This window comes from Eubalaena glacialis, chromosome 7 (assembly GCF_028564815.1).
Source record: "Eubalaena glacialis isolate mEubGla1 chromosome 7, mEubGla1.1.hap2.+ XY, whole genome shotgun sequence".
In the NCBI taxonomy this organism is placed as follows: Eukaryota; Metazoa; Chordata; class Mammalia; order Artiodactyla; family Balaenidae; genus Eubalaena; species Eubalaena glacialis.
The window spans coordinates 38,534,030-38,561,887 of NC_083722.1; the positions used below are offsets into that span (position 1 = coordinate 38,534,030).

General features: G+C 38.4%; 1 protein-coding gene across 6 annotated transcripts in view; it reads right to left on the reverse strand.

The window, feature by feature from the left end:
* The window catches only part of KCTD20 (potassium channel tetramerization domain containing 20), a 106,202-nt gene that overhangs the window by 20,415 nt on the left and 57,929 nt on the right, over positions 1–27,858 (reverse strand). For 3 of the 6 annotated variants that reach the window (XM_061196312.1, XM_061196307.1, XM_061196308.1), the window contains exon 1: positions 18,449–18,570. The exons of 1 other annotated variant lie outside the window; for it this stretch is intronic. The gene's annotated coding sequence lies outside the window, so the exon portion shown is untranslated. Of the gene's footprint in view, positions 1–5,398; positions 5,545–18,448; positions 18,571–18,751; positions 18,814–27,858 lie in introns of those variants that run through there. 2 more of the 6 variants (XM_061196310.1, XM_061196311.1) reach the window with 2 other exon arrangements.

Below are 27,858 nucleotides of genomic sequence, written 5' to 3' on the forward strand. Positions count from 1 at the left end.
CTTTTTTCTTTCTTTTTTTGGCCACGCCATGCAGCATGTGGCATCTTAGTTCCCCAGGATCAAACCCGCGCCCCCTGAAGTGGAAGCGCAGAGTCTTAACCACTGGACCGCCAGGGAAGTCCTCAAGCTGTCTTTTCTTTAGCTCTTTTACTCCTGCAGAATTTTAAAAAAACAGACAAACAATAATCTTGCACTTGGGCAGTACATTTCATTGTTCCTGGAAGAAAATACTGAAAAGACAAAAATTACCCGTAACTCCTCTTCCAAACTTTCCTAAGTATACATATATTCCTTTTATTTTTACAATTTGAAATTCTGCTGTAAACACTACTATATGGTGTTAACATATCATGAACTTGGCTGTATGTCAATCATATTCTTAAATAATATTTTTCTTTTTTTTCCCCAATTTATTTATTTACTTTTGGCTGCATTGGGTCTTCGTCGCTGCCCGCGGGCTTTTCTCTAGCTGTGGTGAGCAGGGGTTGCTCTTCATTGCGGTGCGCGGGCTTCTCATTGTGGTGGCTTCTCTTGTTGTGGAGCACGGGCTCTAGGCGTGCGGGCTTCAGTAGTTGTGGCACGCGGGCTGTAGAGCGCAGGCTAAGGAGTTGTGGTGCACGGGCTTAGGTGCTCCGCAGCATGTGGGATCTCCCCAGACGAGGGATTGAAGCGGTGTCTCCTGCATTGGCAGGCGATTCTTAACCACTGTGCCACCAGGGAAGTCCCTCTTAAATCATTTTCAATGGTACACAAGATTTTATTATATGGTTGTACCAAATTTTACTCAACTGATTTCATATATCTTTTTTTTACATTTAACCTTTAACCCATATAGAATTCATTTTGGCATACAGCACAGTATATAGATCTAACAAAATTCAAATGGTTAACCAACTAACTGCCTTAATATATTCTGAAGAGTCCATTTTTTCTGCACTGATTTGAGATGTCACCTTTATCAAATACTAACATATAATTTATGCTTGGTCTGGTTTTTAAACTCTGTTCCACTGATTAATCTTACTTCTGTGCAAATATAATGTATAATTTTAATTTAACAATCTTGACATCATTTCTCTATGTCATTTATCTAGAACTTCTAAAATGGTATTTTTAAGTTGTCAACAGGTAAATTTTTCCTTCTAATCTTTAAAATTATGTCTTAACTGCTCGTTTACCTTTTTTTCTGCAATGATTAACACCAGTTTTACTAGTTTAGAATTACTGTGTTAAGTTTCATAGAACAGTAAATTTAATGGATATGGCAGTTGCACACAGACTCCCCATACCAGTTTATTATCCAGAATGTAGCTTTGTTTGTTCTAACTCTTACTATATGGAAGTAAAAATTTGCTTTACCTAAAAATATCACTGCTGTAGTTCATTCCAATGAAATATTTTTTAAAAATGTGTGGATAATTAGATGTATTAATACTAGAGCATTTTTGCTGTTTATTATTAAGAGACAGTATTTAATCAAAATTTTAATTCAAAGTAAAAAAGTTTAGGGATTCCCTGGTGGTGCAGTGGTTGAGAATCTGCCTGCCAATGCAGGGGACACGGGTTCGAGCCCTGGTCTGGGAAGATCCCACATGCCATGGAGCAACTGGGCCCGTGAGCCACAACTACTGAGCCTGCGCGTCTGGAGCCTGTGCTCTGCAACAAGAGAGGCCGCAACAGTGAGAGGCCTGCGCACCGCGACGAAGAGTGGCCTCCGCTCGCTGCAACTAGAGAAAGCCCTCGCACAGAAATGAAGACCCAACACAGCCAAAAATAAATAAATAAATAAATAAATTTTTAAAAGTTTATTTCAGCTATTTTAATACACATAAATACGTTATATACTTTAAAGACAGGTTAGAAGACTTTTTTCTGTGCAGGAAAATAACTTCTCATGATATTGCATTTCTTGAATACCGGTCAAGGCTCATACACATTCCTTTCTTATATACTCTCCCTGTGGGCCTGAGCAATTGTATAATTAATCCCTGGTAAAGATCAATCCCTTTCCCCTAACCCCTTTCTCTTTTGCTTTTTTCTTTTCAAAGAACTAATGCTATAAAAGGTTTTCCCATTTTCCATGCCGTTCCCTCATGAAGTCTCAAACTAAGGGAAGCTACACTTAATCATAAGCTATCCTGCCTCTCACATTACCAGCAAGTGCTTTGGAGCCCACACGGCTTACTAGCTGTGTGAGTCTGGGCCCATGAAAAACTTCTCTGAGACTCAATTTTCTCATCTATAAATTAATAATAATAGTATCTACGTGGAAGAACTGTTTTAGGGATTACAAATACTTCAAAGAAAGCAATCTCTGGCATATGGTAAACAATGAAAAAATTAGCTGTTATTACTGTTTATATACTTAAAACTAGCTTCAAGCTTACAAAAATCATTCAAAGTCCTTATTTTTAAAATCTCTACTTGTTTCTTCTTTCTTGCATTAACACCTAGCCTCCACATTACCCATCACCTCAGTTCCAGTACCAACAACTCTCTGTAACTCTGGGTATCTGTATTTTTATAGAGAACAAGTACTAGAATCCTTATATATCCATTTGCAGAGGTAATAAAACTTAATTATGATACCACTGTTAACTCTTAATTCCAAACATTTGCTGATAACAAACATGTTATTTCTGTAAACCAAACCTGTAGTTTTAGAACTAAAACCTGTACAGTTTTCTAATGGACCTTTTGTACTGACTAAGCACTTTTATCAGCCAGGTTTCTTTTTTTTAAATCTCTCAAAATTATAGAGAAGTTTCTGGTAGTCTCTTCAGATTATCAACAAATTAGTCAACATATACAGTCAGCATATATTTTCCAAACACCTACTGTGTGGAAGGCACATGGCACTTTGTGCCAGCACTGAGGGACACAAAGGATTGAGCAACATTTTCAAGGGTTAGCGCTAAGCTCCGACTGGTTAGGTGGGGATATAGGAAAAAGATAAGCAAATTTATGTAATAAATACAGAATAAGTGATTCAAACCAGTGGTTCCAGATTCTCGGGCCTATCTTTACAGTGGGGTCTGGGAATTTATAATATTTAAAAAAGTCAACTTCTCAGGTAGCTCTCATGTGGCATTCAGGTTTTAAGATAAACATAAAAGTTAGAGAAAAATCACCTCTAGATAGTATGGTTGGGAAAAGGAAGTCTTCATATGAGACAAAATCTGAGCTGGGCTCTGAAGTAAAGATAAGATTTTCTCCTCAACTTTTTATTTTGAAACTTTTCAAATCTACAGGAAAATGGAAAAAATCATTACAATCAGTAAAATCTTATATATCCGCCAGACTGACCAATGATTATCTGCCTAATTTGTGTATGAGCCTGTGCTCTCCCACCACACACATTTTTCTGAATCACTTTAAAGTTACAGACATCACAACACTTCACCCAGTTACTTTAGCAAGCATATTCTGAGAACATTCTCTTAAAAAACACAACAGTACCGTTTTCACATCTAAGAAAATGAGCAATTCCATAATACTAATATATAACCCATAATCAAATTTACTCAATTGGCCTCATATTTAATTTCAGAACCTTTTTTTTGGATCCATAATTCAATCAAGGCTCATTCCTTACATTTGGTTGTTCTGAGTCTTTTAATCTTGCATATTCTATACCACCGCCCCCCCCCCCGCAATTTGGGGGGGATTGTTTTGTTTTACATGAAATTGACTTTTTAAAAAAGCCTAGGTCTGAAAATGGAACCCTCCTACACTGTTGGTAGGAATGTAAATTAGTGCAGCCACTTTGGAAAACAGTATGGAGGTTCCATGCTAAAAATAGAGATACCATATGATCCACTCCTGGGCATATATTCAGAAAAGACAAAAACTCTAATTCAAAAAGATACATGCACCCAAATGTTTACAGCAGCACTATTTACAATAGCCAAGACATGGAAACAACCCAAGGGCCCATCAACAGATGACTGGTAGATATCTACACACACACACAATGGAATATTATTCAGCCATAAAAAAGAATGAAATATTGCCATTTGCAGCAACATGGTTAGACCTAGAGAATATCATACTGAGTAAGCCAAAGACAAATATTATGATACCACTTATATGTGGAATTTGAAAAATAATACAAATGAACCTATATACAAAACAGAGACAGACTCACAGATATGGAAAACAAACTTATGGCTATCAAAGGGGAAAGGGGGGGGAGGATAAATTAGGAGTATGGGATTAACAGATACAAACTACTATACATAAAATAGATAAGCAACAAGGATTCACTATATAACACAGAACTATATTCAGTATCTTATAATAACTGTAATGGAAAATAATCTGAAAAAACATATAACTGAATCACTTTGCTGTACACCTGAAACTAACACAATATTGTAAATCGACTATACTTCAATAAAAAATAAAATAAAATAAAAATAAAAAATTTTTTAAATTAAAGTCTAGGTCAGTTCTAACATCTGTCTGATTGTTTCCACGTGATTAGATACAAGTTTAATTTTCTTAAACAAGAATATGTACATGTATAGATGAAAGCTAAGTCCTTCCAAATGCCATCACATCAGAGGCACATAATGCCAGGCTACCCCACTACAGGGGATAAGTTTGATCATGTGGTTAAAGTGGTGACCATAGGTCTATCCATTGTAAAGAGAGATCTAATACCCTATCTCCCAATAACTTTTCACCCAGTGGTTTTAGCATCTGTTGATGATTCTTGCCTGAATCAGTTATTACATTTGGGACTACAAAATGATAACTTTCTAATTTTATCATTCCTCCTACATTTATTGTCTAGCATTCTTCTGTTAAGTAAACTATTTCTTCACTCTCCCTTTATCTTCCTTTTAAGTATTATTATGAACTCAAAGATTTGTTTTAATCTAATGTATTGTAACAATCCATTACCATCATTTTTTTTCAAGTTGTCCAATTTTTGGTTCAAATTGTCCCAGGTGGGACTTCCCTGGTGGCACAGTGGTTAAGACTCCTCGCTCCCAATGCAGGGGGCCCGGGTTCGATCCCTGGTCAGAGAACTAGATCCCACATGCATGCCGCAACTAACTCACATGACACAACTAAGGAGCCTGCGAGCCAAAACTAAGGAGCCCACATGCCACAACTAAGGAGTCCGACTGCCACAACCAAATAGACCCAGCACAACCAAATTAAATAAATAAATAGTCCCAGTTATGGCTAACATGGTTCCCTTCAAGCCTTCATCTGTGTCATTTAACCCTAATTCTATTGGCTGATGAGGCTACTTCCTGTACAAGATTTTTCTTTTTTTAATGAAAGTTCATAGCAGCTTTATTCTTTTTTGTGTGTGAGAGGAATTTTATTTTATTTTATTCTATTCTATTCTATTTTATTTTGTACAAGATTTTTCTAAGCTCACCTTTTACCATCCTTGACCCAGACCTAGAATCAGCTATTCCTCCCTGGAGTCTTTGTTCCTTTTAGTGGACAAAAGCATTTATAAATCAGGATCTGAGCACTAGGTGTCTTCATAGCTATTGAGATGTCATCGTCTCCTGAAATGGTCTAGAAGCAAAGTTGGGGATTAAAAAAAAAAAAAAAAAAGAGTTTATATTGATATTTTCAACTCAAATTCAACATTATAGTTTTTCTTTACTTACTTTATATTAGTACTATATCTTTTCTCTCACAATGAAAATCTTGGTTCATAAACTAGTTTTTAAATTATAACGTTAATATTACTAACAATAAACCTACTGAGTTTAAGTCTTTTGGGGGTCAATTCTTTTTGTCCTTAAAGTATATCCCACTAGGGATGTACAGTCAGTGTGCTATGTTCAAGTTATTTTATTTTTATTTTTTTCTCTGTATGTCCTGTAATTTAGGTTCATTTTTTTAACACTCAATTATAGCTTATTTTTCATTATTTTTAAATTTAATTTTTGAATATGTAAAACATTTACATTCTTCAAAAGTTAAACTGTTACAAAAAAGGAATGCTCAGAGAAGTGTCTCTCCCTTCCCCTTTCCCTCCAATATTTTCCTATCTATCCCCTACAGATAACTAGTTTTATTAATTTGTTTATCTTTCATGTTTCTATTTATAGAAATAAGCATAATGTGTGTATATACATATAAATTCTTAATTCTTCTTTTTCTTATACAAAAGATGGAATACCATATCCAGTCCTGTACTTTGCTATTTTTACTTAACAATATATCTCAAATTCACTCCATAGGAGTGATTAGAAGTCGTCCTCATTCTTTTTAATGGCTGTTTAATACTCCACTCTTAGATGTTAATAGGTAGAACTTTGATAGAGAAAAAAGGAAAGAGCATTTTAGACAGGGTGAATGGTGTATAACAAGCAGGAAAGTAAGCGTGAACAGGCTTTATACTATATGAAGGAGTGCGGGCGGTGGGGAGAGCAACCAGGTTAGAGTGAAGGGTGGGAGAAATCAGAATCACCATACCATACGACTTCAGGGAACCCCATGCACACCATCATTTAAGGAGCTGTACAACGCACAACTTAGATGGCTGTATACAACAGCCCTAGAAGATAAGGTTGAAAACCAAGCTGGAGCTAGCTTATGGAGGCCTTGAGTTATAAAGTAAAATACAGTTAGGACTTTGTCTTGTAGCCAAAGTTTTTACACAGAGAAGTGTCATGTTCAACATGTTGCTTTAAGATAAATACAATCACAGAGGGACTAGAAGAGTAAGAGGTTATTGTAATTGTCTAGGCATGAAAGGATCTCAGTGGGTTGACAGCAAGAAGGGTAGTACCTAAGACACAGTCCTGCCTACCTTCAAAGAGCTTACAATCCTAGTTGTTGAGAATGTGAAACACACGAGTTACATAATACAGAAAAGTGATATTTTAGGATCAGAAGAGACCTTAGTGATTATTTTGTCCAGTGGTTCTCAAGTCTAGCTGATAATCAGAATCACCTAGCGGAACTTGTTAAAAACATTCTTGGGCCCTATTCCCCAGAGATTCTGATTTAGTAGGTCTAGGGTGGATCTGAGAATGTGAATTTTTTTTTTCATGTGGGATCTTAGTTCCCCGACCAGGGATCGAACCCATGCCCCTGCAGTGGAAGCGTGGAGTCTTAACCACTGGACTGCCGGGGAAGTCCCAAGAATATGAATTTTTAACAAACTCCTCAGCTGATCCTGTGGACTAGCTATGTTTGGGAACAACTCATCTGGTATACCCTTTCATCTCATGAATGAGAGACTGAATCACAACAATATTCTTTTTGAAGAATATTCTAGGAGATTACAAACTTAGATTAGGGAGGCCTTTTAAATCAAGACCAAAAACCCAAAAGCTAAAAAAGAAGAGAAAGACAAATCTGACTACAAAAATTTTTTTAAACTTTTGTATGGCAAGGAATCCTATAAAGAAAAAAAAAAACTTGAAAAATTGTATTTGCAACAGACTTTTACAAAGAGTTATTATCACAATATTCAAGGGCTTATGAAAATGCATGAAACTAACCCAACAGAAAAATACACAAAGGATGGGGAAAAAAGGGAAATACCCAAGAACTTGGTGAAACTACATTAATAGGCTAGGAAATAGAATTTAAGGCAAAAAAACTATACAAGTTGGGCAAGGCATAACATCTGAAGATATCTGTTGCCAGAACCACTTCTCTTCCTCATTTCTACCTTGGAAGAAAGCCGTAACAAGAGAAGAGATAAAGGAGAGAGAGGGCATTCCAATTCCACAGAAAGGCAGGAACGCCTCTGATTCCACATCCCTTCTCCTTCATTTTCCTCTATGAATTGCTGAGGCCAGGCTAGCAAGCTGGCAGATAAAAGCACAAGGACAGTAGTGACAAGATTATAACTGCTTGGATATATTTTCCTGTCTTCTCTACTTGACATCCCTAACTTACCGCCCTTAGTACCTTTTTGTCAATATAACTTATGCCCAAGAACAGCTTTTGTGCCAGAAGAGACTATATTATAGTTACTTGGATTTAAATTAAGACTTAAGACCTTACATTAATTTATAACTGTCTAAAGGCCTTTAAACAGTTTCCTTTACAACTTTATCAAATTACCTATTTAAAAAAAGACTTAAATAACGATAACATTTTTACTCACTACTCAGTTTAAAATATAAAATAAGACAAATATAGTTTAATCCCCTAAAACCACGATCCTAAGTTTGACATTGCCAAACATTTAAAACTATACTTATCATCTTAATATGTTCTCTTTTCTTGTTTTAGCACTTTGTCTCCCAAGCAAATCTTTAAGTACTCAAAAAACCTTTAGTAAATCCTAAAAAAGTAAACTTTTGAATCTAGTATATCTCAAGAAGTTCTTAAATATTGCAACACCCTTTCAAAATGCAAAGTTTTCTTACATCCTTAAACTAATAATCAAATCTAAACCCAGTTACTCAAGAACACATTTTACACTGGAATCAAATTAATCAGTTGAGATTCTTCAATATGCCAAATCACCACAAACATTCCATCTTAAGTCCAGATGGACTTAAACTTCACTGAGAACATATATCATGTGCTACATATTATTCTAAGTACTTTATAAATATTATTTAACTTAATACTCAAAAAAAAAACTTTTATGAAGTAGGTACTATTATTACCCCCATTTACAGATGAGGAAACTGAGGAAGAAAGAGGTTAAGTTCCCACAGTCACATAACTAATAAATAGTAGAGCCAGGCTTCAAAACCCAGGCTTCTGGCTCTAGAGTCAAATGCATGTTACCCTTAAGCTGCGCTGCCTCTCCTTATAGGTCTGATTTACTTCACGAATTCTACGTAAGTTTCACAGGTTTGGAGATATGATTTCAAGCCCAAGATCTGGAGCCAGGACATATGACCTTTCTGTGCCAGTAATAGGCACACCTAGCACCTTTTCTGTTTAAATAGTTGCTTTGAGATGACCTCTAAAATCAATTAACTCCAGATAGGGGTTGATTTTACAATCTGAGTTCCCCGAGTTCAAATTAAGACCTTACCTAATTCTGCTGTAACTTTCAACTTTATTACCTAAAAACAGGGTAGACCAAATTCTGTAATTTCCACACAGGTGCTTCTATCTTTTGATGGATTCAACTAGTTATGGTCATTCTAACGACACCTTTAAGCTAGGAACAATCCAAGGTACATAACAGACCAGGCAAAGCTCATGACTCCTAAGAAACAGCCAGTCAACATATGAGGTCCCTAATGTCCAGGGCACTCTTCTGCTTGCTATTATCTAAAACCCTCTATAGGAAGAGATACACAAGCTGTTAAAATTACTTAATGGCAAACTTCCAGGAAATATCCAAAGATATACTATTAGCAATAATGTCTTTAAACAGTACAAGGGAGTGCAATTAAAAAAATTTTAAATGTATTACTCAATACAGTAGGCCATTTTATAAGAAAGAGCTAAGTTTTGGTACAGTAAGAAAAGATCGGAAGGTCTTAGGGGACAGATCCATGGATCAGTACTGTAGCAATAGAACAAACACTGAAAATTCTGGAGACAATCCAAAATCACTGTGTCAGAAGATGGTTCAAGGACCAGTATCAATTAGCATCAAAAGTTTTCACCGACTCTTAGCAAAAATGAGGACAATGGAGATGATGTAACACATGCGGGCGGGCACACACACACAATTATTATCCCAGTTCTAAGACACCTGACATTGACTAAGACATCAATATAATAACAGCGTTTCAGGAAAGCACTATTATATTAAATACATACATGATTTTAAGATATAGCCTGATTTCAAAAATATTAAAATGTGAATTGAAAATTATGGTACATATTAGTGTAATGCTTTCTTGGTACCTAAATTAAATCTTTACTTCTTTTTTGATATTAAATGTCTTTTCTTTTACAACATAATGGTGACAGAAAATGATAGTCAGATTTTTTTTTAAATGTCCTAAAAGGCTGGCAACCTGATGATGGGCTCCCAATTTCCCCCCACAATTTTACCAATCATAAATCTCAAAAAAATCTGGGTCCCAATCACCTTCCATCTAGGACTACAAAAACACTTTTATTAGTTCAGTCCAGTCTACCTAAAAATATCCCCAAATAAAGAATCTCTTGCTTAGCTCACCCTATTGGTGGCCAGCAATCCTCAAGGGAAAAAAATTTTTTTTTCCCTTGCGCCAAGCTGAAGTCTGCCTTCTCCCCACACCCACCGTGACTTCCACGCATTGGCAAGTCCTATGCCCTGGAAAAATGCATCCATCAGAATGGGATGGGTAAAACAGAAAACAAAAACCAAAAAACAAACCCCATCTCTTTGAAGGCATTAGACAACTAGTAAGATAGCCAAGACTGCAGAGAAGCTGTGATGGTCAGTTTTATACGGCAACCCGCGAGGCTACAGTCCTAGTTATTCAAACACTAATCTACGTGTTACTGTGAAGGTATTTGGTAGATGTGATTAAAGTCTTTAATCATTTTAGTTTAAATAAGGAAGATTATCCTAGATAATGTGGGTGGGCCTGATCCAACCAATTGAAAGGCTTTAAGGGCAGAACTGTGGTTTCTCTGAGGAAGAAGAAATTTGACTGGAATGCAGCTTCAACTCCTGCCCAAGAGTCCCAGCCTGCCGTTCCTGATGGCCTAGCCCAGTCTCCACAATGTATACACCAACTCCCTTCAATAAGCAGCTTAATATATATGTGTGTATATTTATATACAAATAGATAGATGACATAGATTATTTTGATGATATATAAATACTACACAGAACCATACTACATAATTAAAACCGTCCTTTAAAGAAAACTTCAGGACCAAGTGGCTTGACTAGCAAATTCTTCCACACCTTTAAGGAAGAAATTACATCAATCTTATACAAACGCTTCCAGAGAACAGAAAAAGAGGGCCTATATCCCAATTCATTTTCTGAGGCCAGCATAACACTGACCCAAAACTTGACAAGAACATTACCAAAAAGCATTACAGATGACTTTTTCTCATAAGCACAAAATCCTATACAAATTATTAAAAAAATCAAACCCAGATACATCAAAAAGGATAATACATATGGCAAAGGTTGACTTAACATTCTAAAATCAATATAATTCACCACGTTGAAAGGCTAAAAAAGTTTTAGAATAATAACTAAAATAGCATGAAACAGTATAGATAAACTAGACTTAAAAAGGGCAGGTTGAAACAATAAATACAGTCATAGAAAAAAAGATTAAAAATATAAACAACTATTCTCCCTTAATTGTAGGCTTATCATATGTGATTTTTAAAAATTGTTTTATTGAGTATGCCAAAGTCTCTAAAATGAATGTGTTATTACTTTTAAAATGAGAAAGGAAAATGTATCTGTAAAAACATGGAACTCTTCAAGAAAATGTTGGAGTATTTTTAAAGCTTAGAACAGTTTAAAAGAAATTTTTTAAAGTTTCAGAAGAAAATGATATATTACTAAAGAGATTTGGTAATTTTTTTAAATTTTCCCATCTAGATTAAAGAAGAAATATTAGGAATATAAGACAAATTAGGAATTCAGGTTAAAAACATGAAATAGTTTCTCAAGCAGATTATTCAATAGGATGACAGAATAATCTTGGTAGCTTTAAATCCAACACAAGGGCTTAATGTGGAGGCATGGTGTGCTTCTTAGGGTACTCAACAGCAAGCATGGTTCTAAGGAACAGGTAGAAGGTAGGACAGGTGGGTAGGCACAGGATAAAGGATGATGCTCGAATCCCAAGTCAGAGGGCGCTCAACAATAACGACAATGGAACATTCAGATTACCTGACATTTAATTCCCTAAACAGATTGTTATGAGCTAAATTAAATTGTGTTTCCCTCAAAATTCACATGTTGAAGTCCATTACCCTAAATCCTCAGAATATGACTGGAAATAGGGCCTTAAAGAGGTGATTAAGATTAAATGAAGTCATTAGGGTGGGCCCTAATCCAATACAACTGGTGTCCTTTTAAGTAGAGGAGATGAGGACACACAGGGACAGAGGGAAGACTGCCCATGTGAAGACACAGGGAGGAGAACGCAGCCACCTACAAGCCAAGGAGAGAGGCCTCAGAAGAAACCAACCCCACCAACACCTTGAACTTGGGCTTCCAGCCTCCAGAATTGTGGGAAAATAAATTTCTGTTGTTTAAGCCACACAGTTTGTGGTACTTTGTTAGGGCAGTCCTAGCAAACTAATACACAGATACAACTGCAAAAATTAAATTTTACCCTCTCCTGCAAAAAAAGAGTAATTTAGGGCAAACACACTGAAGGTGTCTTACATGGTTTTAAGGTATGGACTGTGATCTTCATATAGAAGTGTAGATCATTAGTTGTTTTATTCTAAGGAAGTTGAACTTTCTTTAATAATCTTCTTAACCAAATCATGTCACAGATCTTTCTACTACATCCCAATGCTTTCCAAAATGTTAGTAAGCCCTGCCCCCATGTTATAGTAAGAACAGAGATAAAGTTTAATTTATATCTATACTTATCATAAAAGCCTTAATATTTCAATGCTGGAAAAGGATATTGAATCTGAAATCTGAATCTAAAGAAAATATCTTAAATTAAAATATTAAAAAAAAAAACAGTTAACAGCCAGCATCTCCTGAGAACTCACAATAGTCTCGTGCAAATCAAAGCATTTTACATGAATTAACCCAATCCTAATGACCCTCTGAGGTAGGTACTATAACAACCTCTTTTTCGGAGACACAGAAACTGATGAATATCCAAGCTAGTAAATGAAGGCACTAAGACTTAAACCCAGGAAAAATTGGCTCCAAAGCCCACATTCTTAACCACTGCCCAATGAAGTATAATGAGGGCACTATTGAGCATAAATTGTAATGGCTTTGGAGTCAGTTTAAATTTGAACGCTGGCTCTGCCACTTACACATTGTATGACTTTGGGAAAACTTAAGCTCTTTGTGTCTTAGATTCCTTGGCTATAAAATGGAGATAATTAAATGAGGCAATGGATGTAAAAACATTTAGCACAGTGTCTGGAACATAACAATGTCTACTAATTACTAAGTCCTTACTATTTCTAATTCTACTTTCATGAATATACAAGAACAATCCAACAATGTCTACTTTGGGATGGACTTCCCTGGTGGCGCAGTGGTTAAGAATCCACCTGCCAGGCTTCCCTGGTGGTGCAGTGGTTAAGAATCTGCCTGCTAGCTCATGCAGCTCAATAACAAAAAACAAACAACCCAATCCAAAAATGGGCAGAAGACCTAAATAGACATTTCTCCAAAGAGGATATACAGATTGCCAACAGACACATGAAAGAATGCTCAACATCATTAATCATTAGAGAAATGCAAATCAAAACTACAATGAGATATCATCTCACACTGGTCAGAATGGCCATCATCAAAAAATCTAGAAACAATAAATGCTGGAGAGGGTGTGGAGAAAAGGGAACCCTCTTGCACTGTTGGTGGGAATGTAAATTGATACAGCCACTATGGAGAACAGTATGGAGGTTCCTTAAAAAACTAAAAATAGAACTACCATACGACCCAGCAATCCCACTACTGGGCATATACCCTGAGAAAACCATAATTCAAAAAGAGTCATGTACCAAAATGTTCATTGCAGCTCTATTTACAATAGCCAGGACATGGAAGCAACCTAAGTGTCCATCATCGGATGAATGGATAAAGATGTGGCACATATATACAATGGAATATTACTCAGCCATAAAAAGAAATGAAATGGAGGTATTTGTAGTGAGGTGGATGGAGTTAGAGTCTGTCATACAGAGTGAAGTAAGTCAGAAAGAGAAAAACAAATACCATATGCTAACACATATATATATGGAATCTAAGGAGAAAAAAAAAAAAAAAAGGTCATGAAGAACCTAGTGGCAAGATGGGAATAAAGACACAGACCTACTAGAGAATGGACTTGAGGATATGGGGAGGGGGAGGGGTAAGATGTGACAGGGTGAGAGAGTGGCATGGACATATATACACTACCAAATGTAAAATAGATAGCTAGTGGGAAGCAGCCGCATAGCACAGGGAGATCAGCTCGGTGCTTTGTGACCACCTAGAGGGGTGGGATAGGGAGGGTGGGAGGGAGGGAGATGCAAGAGGGAAGAGATATGGGAACATATGTATATGTATAACTGATTCACTTTGTTATAAAGCAGAAACTAACACACCATTGTAAAGCAATTACACTCCAATAAAGATGTTTAAAAAAAAAAAAAAAGAATCTGCCTGCGAATGCAGGGGACTCGGGTTTGAACCCTGGCCCGGGAAGATCCCACGTGCCACGGAGCAACTAAGCCCGTGCACCACAACTACTGAGCCTGCTGCGCTCTAGAGCGCATGAGCCACAACTACTGAGCCCGTGAGCCACAACTACTGAGCCCGCGTGCCTAGAGCCCGTGCTCCACAACAAGAGAAGCCACCGCAATGAGAAGCCCGCGCACCACAACGAAGAATAGCCCCCACTCATCGCAACTAGAGAAAGCCCGCGCATAGCAACAAAGACCCAACGCAGCCAAAAAAATAAATTAAATAAAATAAAAATTAAAAAAAAAAAAAAAAAGAATCCACCTGCCAATGCAGGGGACATGGGTTCGAGCCCTGGTCTAGGAAGATCCCATATGCCGCAGAGCAACTAAGCCCATGTGCCACAACTACTGAGCCTGCGGTCTAGAGCCCGCATGCCACAACTACTGAAGCCCGCGCGCCTAGAGCCCGTGCTCCGCAACAAAGAGAAGCCCACGCACTGCAACAAAGAGTAGCCCCTGCTCGCCGCAACTAGAGAAAGCCTGGGCGCAGCAACAAAGACCCAATGCCACCAAAAATAAATAAATAAATAAATTTATTTAAAAAAACAAAAACCAATGTCTACTTTCGGGACTCTAAGCAAAAATAGCAAAGGGTTCTCTTCTTTCATCCGTACTTCTTTCCTTCCTATGATTCTAGAAATGCATATACTATTCCAATAATCTCATTTCTCATAAGAAGTATATTGAATCAGATTAGCAGTTAGATCAGTCTTATATTCTGTCTCCCACAGAGATACCTAATAACTTAGGTAAGGACAACAGTACAGTTATCCGACAACTTCAAAAGATTCTGGACATTGCTCAAACATCTAACATTTAATAAAAATTCACCCATGTACTTACTTTAACCTTTACCGAATTAAAAATAAAATACCAAGTTCACAACATTTCTTGGGATTACAAGATAACCATTTGCTCTTATTTGTTCTATTACTACTTATTCCAAGCTTCAGAGTTCCTTATTTTAGTGTTCCCACTCTTCCTGATTTATGTGGTTAGAACATACTCTCCTTCAATCTCCATTTTTCCAAATACTGCTTCTGTACTCATGTGAAAGTCTCTCAGTTTTCTTTATCTACTTATAACTGAACTTCTCTAAACCTTTTCCATTTTTGAAGCATTTTTCTTGAGATGATTTAGTGGAAAGAACACTGGGCTAGGAGCCAGGAGTCCTCACTCTGCCGTCTCATCTCTCAGATTCCTCATCTTAAAGGGCAAGAGGATTGCAATAGATAAATTTGTAATAGGTTCCCTTATAGCTCTAAGCCTCATATTTCCATGACTCTGGGTCTTCCAACTAGAAATCATTCAGTATGCCAACAATTTCCCTAAACTTTTTACTCCAGTTAGCCAAGGAGGAGTAGGCATGTTCAGATTCAGGGACAGAGGAAGACACAATAATCGGAAAGCCCAGGGCTATAGAAGGAAAGACATGGTATTTTGTGAATCAACAGAAAAGATTAGTAAGAAAAATGAGATGCCAAGAAGAAACCAAAGACAGAAAAAAAGTCAGAAACACACAGTCTAACTCTAATCTCATCCCTACACATCTATTTGAAGAAGAACTAAGAAACAAAAAGCTTTGAGAGCAGAGGTTATCCAGCCCTCATATCTACCTCAAGGGAGCAAGGCAACTCTGTAACATCTTTGCAATGTTGTTGCTAAAATGGCCTACTACAGTGCTTTGCACAAAACAGGCATTACTGTGGTATCTGATGACTGAATTAATGTTCAGATGACCTGAAAGCCCTCATAAATGCTACTGGTACTGCTACATACCAGGAAATCTGAGAGCTCAAGGCAATGGTAAATACAAGGCATTGGCTGTCCTGGTTCTAAGGGGAAGGAGACTAAATTAGTTGGGAGGGGGGAAGATTTGGCCTAATGGCATAACTTATAAGCTGATGCTACTGGAAGCAGCTCCCAGAAGGTAAAAGGACAGATTAACAGGCACGGACCATCTCTAAGGCAATATTATAATATGTATGAAAGTATTTCCTACCCTGGTGTCAGAGTCCAAGAAAGCACTATCTTTTCTAAAGTTTCCTTCCAAAGAGTCAGATCTTCTTGGCTTATGATTGGTTAGGGGGCAGGGGAGAGTAAATCAATAAAGGGATAAGGAAGTTGGGCAGTTCTAAAAATTCTCAGGCCAGCCCTATTTTGGTGTTTCTCAAAGTGTGGTCCCTGGATCACCAATAACAGACCAAGGAAGGGGGTGCTTGCTTAAAATGCAGACTCGGAAACCCATCACTGATCTCTAGAATCAAATTTCTGAGAGAGGTACAAATCAAAACCACATGAGATATCACCTCACACCTGTCAGAACAGCTATCATCAAAAAGAACACAAATAAAACATGTTGGCAAGGATGTGGAGAAAAAGGAACCCTCGTACACTGTTGGTGGGAATGTAAATTGGTGCAGCCACTGTATGGAAAACATAAAACAGTATGGAGGTTTCTCAAAAAACTAAAACAGAACTACCATATGACCCAGCAATTCCACTCCTGGCTATATATCTGAAAAAAACAAAATCACTAATTGGAAAAGATACATGTACCCTAATGTTCACAGCAGCATTCTTTACAATTACCAAGATATGGAAGCAACCTAAGTGTCCATCAACAGATGAATAGATAAAGATGTAGAATACACACACACACACACACACACACACACACACAATGGACTACTACTCAACCATAAAAAAAGAATGAAATTTTGCCATTTGCAGCAACATGGATGGACTTGGAGGACATTATGCTAAGTGAAAAGTCAGAGAAAGACGAATACTGTATTATATCACTTACATGTGGAATCTAAAAAAATACAACACACCAGTGAATATAACAAAAAAGAAGCAGACTCACAGATACAGAGAAAAAACAAGTGGTTACCAGCTGGGGGTGGAATAATACAGGGCTGGGGGAGTGGGAGGTACAAACTATTGGGTGTAAGGCTCAAGGATGTACTGTACAACACGGGGAGTAGAGCCAATATTTGGTAATAACTGTAAATGGAAAGTAACCTTTAAAAATTGTATAAACAATTTTAAAAATTATAAAAAAAATTTCTGGGAGGGGTGTTGGTACTTTTAAAGAGCAAACTTATGTTTGAGAACTACTGTCCCAGAATTTGGGTCGGGGGGTGGGGAAGAGGAGTTAAGGGTGGAGTTCTTCAACCGGATTCTTCAAATTCAACTGCTATAACTACAACACTGTTTGGGGGACCATTAAAAAAAAGAACCTTAATTTCTCAGGTAACAGCTGCAGCTAGTTGTTTTAACAGCTAACAGGGGCACAATTAAAGGGCCTGGAAAATGCATTTTCATAAACTGGTTAAACAGTTCCTCACAGTCTGTTTATCCTGTTAGGTTGTTCACTGGTTTCTCGTTTAAAAATAAATCGGATCAATCCAGGAATTTTCAGAAAGAATCACAAACTCCAAAATAGAAGAGGTTTTTTTTTTTTGATAGTGCAGAACTAGGCTTGTAAACCTGAAAACACTGAACGCTATAAAAAGTAAGGTTTTATTTAAAAGAAAATTACCAGTTCAGGCTCCCCCAGCTCTTTTGCACTCAGAGGCACTGATGAAAGCTAGTAATTTGTGGGTGGCAGAGAAGGAAGACTGAAGCAGGGGTGCAAAGAGCGAGAAGTCCGACCAACTACCTAATTTTTAATGAATTCAATTAACTGCCAGAAAAAACACGTCTGCAAATGTTTTATCAATAAACACTCCGGGGCTCTCATCATTTCTCTTCTGTTGGGATTAAAAACACCAAAGGCCTGCAGGAAAGTCAAGTTATACTTCAGCTGTCCCCACGACTGTGTTGACGATTTCCACACAAGGCGACCCCCCCTTCTTCCCCGGATTACCTAGCTTTACCCTCAGCACGGAAACTGGCGCCTGGAACCCATTAGCCAACGTTGTGCCTCGAGATGACTGTAGCCCCGCGGGCTTTCAAACTGGGGGTCCGACCCGGCGGGCTGCCGCCCGAGCGGCGTCCTGAGGAGTCGGCGTCCTGAGGAGTCGGCGTCCTGAGGAGTCGGCCCCCTACCCCCGACACAAAGGCACCTTCCGGGGCCAGGCCCGCTGCAGCACTCGGCCCGCCGGGTCTTCGAGGCGAACGGTCTCGTGCCGCCACTTACCTGAAGCTCCCTGCCGCGCTCTCACGCTCGGGGTCCGAATCCGCCCGGGAGGCGCGCGCACACGGCGCCGCGAGCAGCCGCCGCTGGGACCGCCCGGGTCGCACCGGCGCGCGCCCCCCAGCCCCAGCCCCGGCCCGCGCGGCCACGCGGCTGAGTCACCCGGCGCTTCACGTTAAGAGTCCCCCCTCGGCGCGCGGGGCACGCCGGGAAGGCCGGGCTCCGGCCAGCCCCTTGGGCCGCGCGCAGCAGGGTGTCCCTTTTCCTTCCCGACACGCCCCACCGTCCCACGGAGGACGCTCTCACCGCTGCACAGCCACGGTAGATCGATTTCTGAGCTGCGGATACCCTCTTGCAATTATTAGAAGTCTGAAACGGAAAAGTTAGTAGTTATCTGAATTGTGAAACAAGCTCGCGCAGCCCCGGGACAGCCAATGCTTTTAGAAAATTATGGAGCCCGGATCTTTACATACATTTGGGGGGAGGAGGTAGTGAGAATAATGGAGTTCCTTAAACACCTTTTGCTTGGAAATCCTTCTCCTAGATATACATTCTGACCTAGAGGAGGGGGGAAAACTCCACGTTTTTCTCAAACCTTGAGTTTAAGGAAACTACATAGTACAGCAAACAAAGCTGAATTACACATTTTTAATCAACCTGAAGCAAATTATTGGAAAATTGGTTGTTACTAGTAAAATATTTCAACACTCAAAAAATTATCTATGTATAGTCCACGACCTATAAAGCGTAAAAGGAAAGACATAGCATCAGTCCTTTCTGTCATGATTTCTACTGGTTTTTGTACTTTTAAAAGTTATACTAGTTAAATAAAAAGTTATACTAGTTAAATAAAAAGTTATACTCATTATGCAAACTATTTTGTTTTAAAATTGTTGAAAACCAATTAAGTTAATAATAGCACGATTTCTTAAATTTTGAGTCGACTTCTCTTTCATTACTTAAGAGTCTAAAAACTAATTTGGGGCTAATGATTATGATTAGGTTTGAAATGGAAGGAATATAAGAAAATATCTCATTCCAGTAGGTTGCAAATGGTTGCCAGATACTTGTATAGTAAAATTGCCTCATTAAGGGCAACAACTTTAAAAAACTGAAGCTATAAATTTGTTCATTGTAATTTTATCTTAGAGGTGTAGAGGGTCAGTCCCCATTTCTATTCTTTCACTTCACTTACAATGACTGTAAAACATCCAGTACTGTGTTTGAATCAGGATGGGCTAGGTGCTGCACTAATCACCTGTAGGTCACTAGTAGGTCAGGTGACTCTACAGGGCAGCTCACCTTCACGTGGTGACACAGCATTCCCAGCTGCTTCCATCCCTGGCTCTGCCAACCCAACACGAGGTTTCACATCAGGGATGCCAGAAGAGCTAGACTGGAGAATCCTGCAAGGGCTTTTCTTTGCCTCCTCCGGATGTGGACCTTTCACTTCTGCTGACATTTCATTGGCCTGAACTAGTCACCCGGCCAAACCTGACTTGACTCTAAGAAGGCTAGGAGGTATAACTTCCTGTGTGCTGAGGGAAAATGAACAAGAAAAAGGATTTGATGAACACAGCATTGTCTCTGTCACAGTGTTCAATAGTAAAACTAAATATAAACCAATTTGAATGTGTTATAGGATCCAAACTTTACAACCAAAGTAATATAGGGAATTATTCAAACTAATGCCTTTATTTCCATTTCTATAAAGTACAACGTTACGTCCTCTGAGTCAAATGGAAGAAAAATCTTTTCTGATGTTCATGCAAGACAGTTCTTGAAACAAATTCTTCCTTTCTGGAAGGGGTTCTCTCTGCAGATTTGTAATATATAAAAATCTGTCCCCAACATTGGAGAATTAGGCTAACTACTGTGTCTTTTAATCAGTCGTTAAGACTAAATGGTTCTATTTTTGTCTCTAATCTCATATAATGAAAAGCATATCAGTCCTGGTACTTTTTTTGGGTAGACATCAAGGGGATGGAGTATGAAAAATGTAGAGTCACAGAAAGCAGAGGTGTATGCTGATTTTTACCATTTTATTTCTAATTTAATGCATCTCCAAAATCTGAATCTCTCAGATGTATCTGGAGCTGAAACCTTTCTTTATTATTATTTTTAAAAATATTTATTTATTTTGTCTGCGCCGGGTCTTAGCTGTGGCATAGTGGGATCTTTTAGTTGTAGCATGCAAACTCTTAGTTGCAGCATGCATGTAGGATCTAATTCCCCAACCAGGGATCAAACTCGGGCCCCCTGCATTGGGAGTGTGGAGTCTTACCCACCAGACCACCAGGGAAGTCCCTGGAGCTGAAACCTCTCTAATGTCAAATTGGGAGGCCTGAAATTTTCAATTGTCATAATGGCCAATTCAGTTTATTTGATTAACTGAGTTATTTAAGTTCCTTAAATACAACATCTACTACCAGTAAATATTACAAAGCACTTTTCCCAATATTTCACATGACTTAAATTTCTCAACAGCCCTGTGTGAAAGGAAAATCAAAATGAAGTTGGTATTGCTAAGAGAGCTCTCTAAAATGGAGCCAGGAGGCCATTAAGGAAGTGTGACTTATGCATGGCTGGTCTGGATGGAATCTGACCTTTTGACCTGATGAAGTAATCCAGAGCATCTGACAGAAACTCCTGACGGTCTGTCTACTTATTGGACCCTTACCTTAAAAAAACTCATGATTCCTTAAGAACAAATATTGTATGACTCGAGTGGGAGTCAATCACAGTTCTCGCAAGGCAACTTTTAACAACCTCGTGGCTTTTTGTCTTTATAAGCCCCTGATTCTTTTTCTTCCCAGGAACACTCCTTTAGGGTTACCCAAATCTGTGTCTCCCCAACTGCAATTCTTAAGACCCCAAATAAACTTTTCTTATCTGCGGCCTCCTGCATTATTTTTTGGTTGACACCTGGGAGATAGATTTTACTACTCAGATTCACAAATGAGGAAAACAAGACATAAACAAGTAAAGTAACTAAGGTCATTAAACTACTAAGTGGTGCTGGTGGGCTGAGAACTCAGACCATCTGACCCCAAAGTTCTTGCTCGGCCGCTCCACCTAACTGCTTCCAGGTGAACTGAGCACTTCCAGGTGGCACCTTAAATGTCATCAGCTGTTAACACAAACCAACTAATTTAAGGTTGACTTATCTTAGAATGAAAATATTTTAAAAGTAATAGCTATTATCAATTATCATATAAAAAACTAATTATCCTTTCTGCATACTACTTCATATGTAGTAAATATAAAAACAACCCCAAAATCCCAAGATTTTTTAACTCTCTCAAAATAATTACACTTGCAAAAACAATTTTTAAAATGCTTTAGGTTGTATAATCTCTAGATCACTGCAGACATGTCAAATGAGACTTTTTGAAAGAATAATCACTTTTGTTTGGAAGTCCAAAATTGTGCTCAAATATAGATGAAATATAAATACAGATGTAAATTATTTAATTTTTGACCTTTTAGAGGGGGGCCAGAACCCTGTATATTGACCCAAAGTAGATTCACAAGAATCTTTTTCACTTCACTTTCATCAGTTCACCTTCATTAACAATCTCTTCATGAAAGTCACAAAGCTTTATGACCAGCAGGAAACAGACTGGACCTTGAGTACATAATCAACCAGAGAAGCAAGAATTTTAAGTTTCTAGTGGCTGGAATTTTCTACTAAATCTTTATTAATGTACATCTGCTTTACATAAAACTTCACTATGCCTTTTAGTCTCATTTATAGGGATTGTTTCATCTGCAAATTCAACAAACATATAGCCACAGTCCAAAGGTGTAGGACCCCAAGAGAGTTACACAGATGATGATTGCAGGATCTCTCCTCTAAGGGAACTTAAAAAAGTTAAGTTTGGTTATTTGGGTAACCAAATAGGAGATAAGGGGAAGTGAATCTACCTCAAAATATTCCACTATTAAGTAAAAAAGAAATGATAGAATATCCCACTTTTGCAAACCCCTGTGAATTAATAGATATAGGCATTATGCATCAACAGCTCCTAAGATCATAAAAAGAGAGAGAACTAGACATTATGTGCCTCCTGAGGGAAGACCACACCACCACCTAAAATGCTGCTACAGGGATCGAACCTAAATCGGGTCTAGACTTGAGATCCAGCTGCCAATTCGTAGGAAACAGAGAACAGAGGGACATGTTGAACTGCACCGTGATCATGCAATCTGCAAAGTCCTGACTGCAGGAGACTCTACAGGTCAAAAGACCTCTTTTCTTCAGGAGAAAAATTGTAAAGTTGAAAAAAAAAAGACAAAAGATATCTCAAGTTTTTAAAAAGTGTATATATGTGTGTAGGGAGGAAACTATTCTGTCTATGGGAGAACATTTGGGTGGTAAAACCATGTAAGAGAAAGGAAGTGAAATGTTTACTGTAAAGGTTAGGATAATGGTTACTTATTCGCTGCCGTTGTTGGTGGTGAAACAGTTGTGACTGGGAAGTGACTACAGAAGGGGCTTCCAAGGGTAGGTAGGGAAGTTGTTTCTGACCTGGTGGTAGTTACAAGGGTGTTTGCCTTAGAATAAGTGATTAAGGCAAACATTTTCTTTGTGTTGTCTTCTGTTTCTGTGGGGTTTTTTGTGCTAACAAAATTTTTTAAAGGAAAAGTTTGGAGCTAGAGGCCAGTCATACCCAAGAGCTGAAATATATTTTCTTCACACTGAGCTATTTGCAAATGTATCCATTTGGTTTCCTGGGAAAATATCAATATTAAGGTTAAATTACTTTAAAAAGAAAAATAAATGCTTTAAAAAACTTTTGAAAGATATTCCACATTGTAATATAATTGGGGAATTTTATTTAGATATTGTCCTTTTTTAGAAGGTAATGGACATGTCGGTAGTAGAGTGTATTTTGAGTGTTAGAGAAAAGGGGTAAAATGGAATGATGAAAGGTAAGGATACTAAAACAATTTCTTGAAGCTTAATGGTTAAATTCCAATAACTGTCAGGAGAGTAATCTATTAACATTTCCCATTGAGATTTTGTTGGGGGGCATGAACTCCCTCCCTTTCCCACCCACATGCCAAGACAATTCATCTCAGAATTCTATGACTTTTTTTTTTTTTATTTTATTATTTATTTATTTTTGGCTGCATTGGGTCTTCGTTGCTGTGCACCGACTTTCTCTAGTTGGCGGAGAGCGGGGACTACTCTTGGTTGCAGTGCGCGGGCTTCTCATTGCAGTGGCTTCTCTTGTTGCGGAGCACAGGCTCTAGGCGCTTGGGCTTCAGTAGTTGTGGCACACGAGCTCTAGAGCACAGGCTCAGTAGTTGTGGCCCATGGGCTTAGTTGCTCCACGGCATGTGGGATCTTCCTGGACCAGGGCTCGAACCCGTGTCCCCTGCATTGGCAGGCGGATTCTTAACCACTGTGCCACCAGGGAAGTCCCTCTATGACTTTTTCAAAGTACATAGAAGAGAATGCTCAACTTGAGATTCAAGAATCAAATAAACCTCTGTAAATATAAGTCCTGTGGGGTTCAGAATGGGGAGTCAGAAAATGTACATGTTAGCCTGGGCTTCAGCAGAGGCTGTGTGTAAACTGATGATATGTTCATCTCTCATTACTCTTGTTATCAGTTTACAAACAGACTCTGACCTTCCAATCTGGTGCACCAGCTCTGACCGCTCACAGTGCCCCTGTTTACGAACACACAAGTCTCATTCTTTTTTCTTTTAATTTATTTATTTGGCTGTGTCAGGTCTTAGCTGCGGCATGCGGGATCTTCGTTGTGGCATGCGGGATCTTTCGTTGTGGCACGTGGCCTCTTTGTTGCAGTGTGTGGGCTTCAGAGGGCTCAGTAGTTGAGGCCCGTGGGCTTAGTTGCCCCGCAGCATGTGGGATTTTAGTTCCCCTACCAGGGATCAAACCCACGTCCCCTTCATTGGAAGGTGGATTCTTAACCACTGGACCACCAGGGAAGTCCCCACAAGTCTCATTCTTGAACCCAATACTGAGAATGCTGGGAAGTTTTTTTTTTTTTACCCTTACATGTGTTTTAAATAAACTGCATTTGAGGGGACTTTCCTGGTGGCACAGTGGTTAAGACTCTGCAATCCTAATGCAGGGGGCCTGGGAACTAGATCCCACATGCATGCCGCAACTAAGAGTTTTTGCATTCCACAACTAAGGAGCCCACCTGCCACAATTAAAAGACCCAGCACAACCAAATAAATAAATAAATAAATATTTAAAAAAAACCCAACACAACTGCATTTGAAAAAGCAAACAAAAAGACAAGCCCCAAAATATACATTCTTCAAACTAGGATTTGAACCAGTGACATTTAGGCTCACAAAACAGATTCCAGTCACCCACTGAGCCAACACATAAAACCTCCAGGTTCTTTTACTTTGCTCAAATCACACTTCCTCCTTTCGCCAAACTTTCAATAACTGAAAAAAAGACAAAATCTGTTTATCAAAGCATGTGTCCTGGCCCCTTACCTTTGCTGTCTGAGAAACTCTGTAATGAAAAACAAACAGATAAACAATAAGATAAATAATGGGAACTAGGCAAATTCAGAAAGGTTTCTTCTGCTTGTCAACAAGGAGCCCAAACAAACTGTTCTCCCTTGCTTATTTGGAGTTGTGACGCCTACCTGGAAATAAGTCAATGTTTGTGAATGTACAAGGTACATGAAAAGGAAGTATAGAAACATGAAGTGGCATCAGATTCATAAGGCAGTATGACGTGGTGAAAAAACAAAAAACAAAACATTGGAAAAAGAGCCAGATGACCTCAGTTTGAGGCCATTCCACCAGTTACTAACTGAGCAAATCACCCATAAGCTTGGGTTTCCCAATCTGTAAGATAACTGACCTACCTCTGCCATGAGGATGTGGAAGGAAGAAAACATAATCAAAATGTATATGAAAGTATTTTATAACCTCAAAGCACTAGAAAATTTTAAGGCTCTATTAGTATTAATGTTATATACACACTCCATCCAAACCAACATTATCTTTACAAGGAACACCGAAAGACTTTTTTGTGAGATAAAATTGACCTCCTTAATGTCAATTGTAAATTGTTTGTATATCAAAATATACTGGTTTATACACTACCATGCGTAAAATAGATAGCTAGCAGGAACATGCTATAAAGCACAGGAAGCTCAGCTTGGTGCTCTGTGATGACCTAGATGGGCGGGATGGGGGGGGTGGGGTGGGAGGGAGGTCCAAGAAGGAGGAGGTATAGGTATACATATAGCTGATTCAATTCATTGTACAGCAGAAACTAACACAACATTGTAGAGCAATTATACTCCAATAAAAAAATATATATATATATAGGTTTCCTTAACAATTTATGATGCAGTTTGAATGAAAATAAAAATATTTTATAGTGACAAGATATTTTCAATATTTTCTCCTTTTATTCATAATAATTGACAACAATAGTTATTATTTTAAAGAGAATTTAACATCTTTTCTTAAGGGGACATTTGGTTCTCTATCAAATATGTCCTTTTCTTAGCGCTTTTTTTTAACGGTACAGTAAGTACCCTCATAGATTCTAATTCTTAAGAGGTTGCCAAACACACACATACACACACACACACACACCCTCCTAGGCTGGATCTGGAAGGAATTATTAGGAATTACTGCGTCTTTCCTTAGCTGCTCTTTGATTTTTAATCACATGATAGTAATATATGAACAAGGTTGAAGACAGCAATTTCAAGCTTTGAAATTCTAGGATTCCTTAGAAAATCCACCCTTTGGGCCTCATGTTTCCCTTTTAGAAATTCCATTCTTTAGGATTCAGTCATGAAATGCCAAATGTGAAAGGGGCCTTAGAAATCATCAGTGCCAAGTTTTTCACTTGATGAGAAGGAATCTAAGGTCTTAAGAGGATCAGTGACCAATGCATGATAGTGATTTATTTTCTTTCAAGTTTGCCCAAAATGCTCATTGTAAACTGATTCTACTTGGAGAGAAATATATATGGGAAGGTGGGTCAAGAAGTGGAATTTGGCCTAGGCTCCAAAAGTTCCGAAAGATGACCTTGGTTACACGTGAAAATATTGTCTGTCCAAGTAAGGAGACTTTTGAAGATTTGAAGGTCACTAGAGGACGTTTCTTTTTTTTTTTTTTTTTAAGGTTTAGTTTGGGAGGCCGCTCTGCGTGGCTTGTGGGATTTTTGTTCCCAGACCCTCGGCAGTGAGAGTGCAGAGTCCTAACCACTGGACTGCCAGGGAAATCCCGAACATTCCTTTTTTTTGACGAGTATAAAATAAGGGTGGTTGGGGCTTCCCTGGTGGCGCAGTAGTTAAGAATCCGCCTGCCAATGCAGGGGACACCGGTTCGAGCCCTGGTCCGGGAAGATCCCACGTGCCACGAAGCAACTAAGCCCGTGCACCACAACTACTGAGTCTGCGCTCTAGAGCCCACGAGCCACAACTACTGAAGCCCGCTGCCTAGAGCCTGTGCTCTGCAACAAGAGAAGCCACCGCAGTGAGAAGCCCGCGCACCGCAATGAAGAGTAGCCCCCGCTCCCAGCAACTAGAGAAAGCCGGCGCACAGCAATGAAGACCCAATGCAGCCAAAAAAGGAAAAAAAAAAAAAAGAATAAATAAAAAAAATTTAAAAAAAAAGGGTGGTGAAACTCTTCTACCCAGAACCACTGAACCACTGAAAAGTCAAAGGAGAGTCACACATAATTAAAAAGCAACTTAATTTAGTTTTTAATGTGTTATTAAAATAGCTCCTAAAAATTAAGTACACATACAGATATATTTTTACATTTTAAAATTATTTAAATGCTAAAAACAGGATAAATTTCTATAAATAATACACTTCCAATAAACATAATAAATAACTATTTATTATGTCTAGCTAAGAAGGAGAAATCCCAATTAAGGAGAAGGGGAAAGGAGAGAAAAAGGAAAGGGGGAGGCAATATCAAATTAAAAAGAAAAAAGGGGGAAGGAAAAAGGAAAGGAGGAGAAAGTTAGAGTTAGGCAGAAGGAAAAGAGAGAATGACAAAGAGGTAGGGAAGGAGAAGGAGGAATCAGAAAGGGAGAGAGAAACTGGGAGTGGGAGAGGGAGGAAGCTAGGATTAGAAGGGAGAGAAAGGCTAAGAACAAAGAGAATCGCAGCAGAAGCCAGGAGAGGTGAGTTAAGGGAGTTCCTTTTTTCATTCTACAAATATTTATTGCCCATCCACTGTGTGCAAGGCACTCTGATAAATTCATTTCTTGGGAGAAACAAATATGCATTACTCTGCAAAAAGAATTCGTGATTTCATTTCTTTAGTAACTTTTTTTTTCTTTCTGAGAATGAAACTAATTTATGCTCCTTAGAAAATTTGGAAAATAGGGAGTGGAATAAAGAAGCGCTAATTCTCTTTCTCTGGGAGAAAGGCA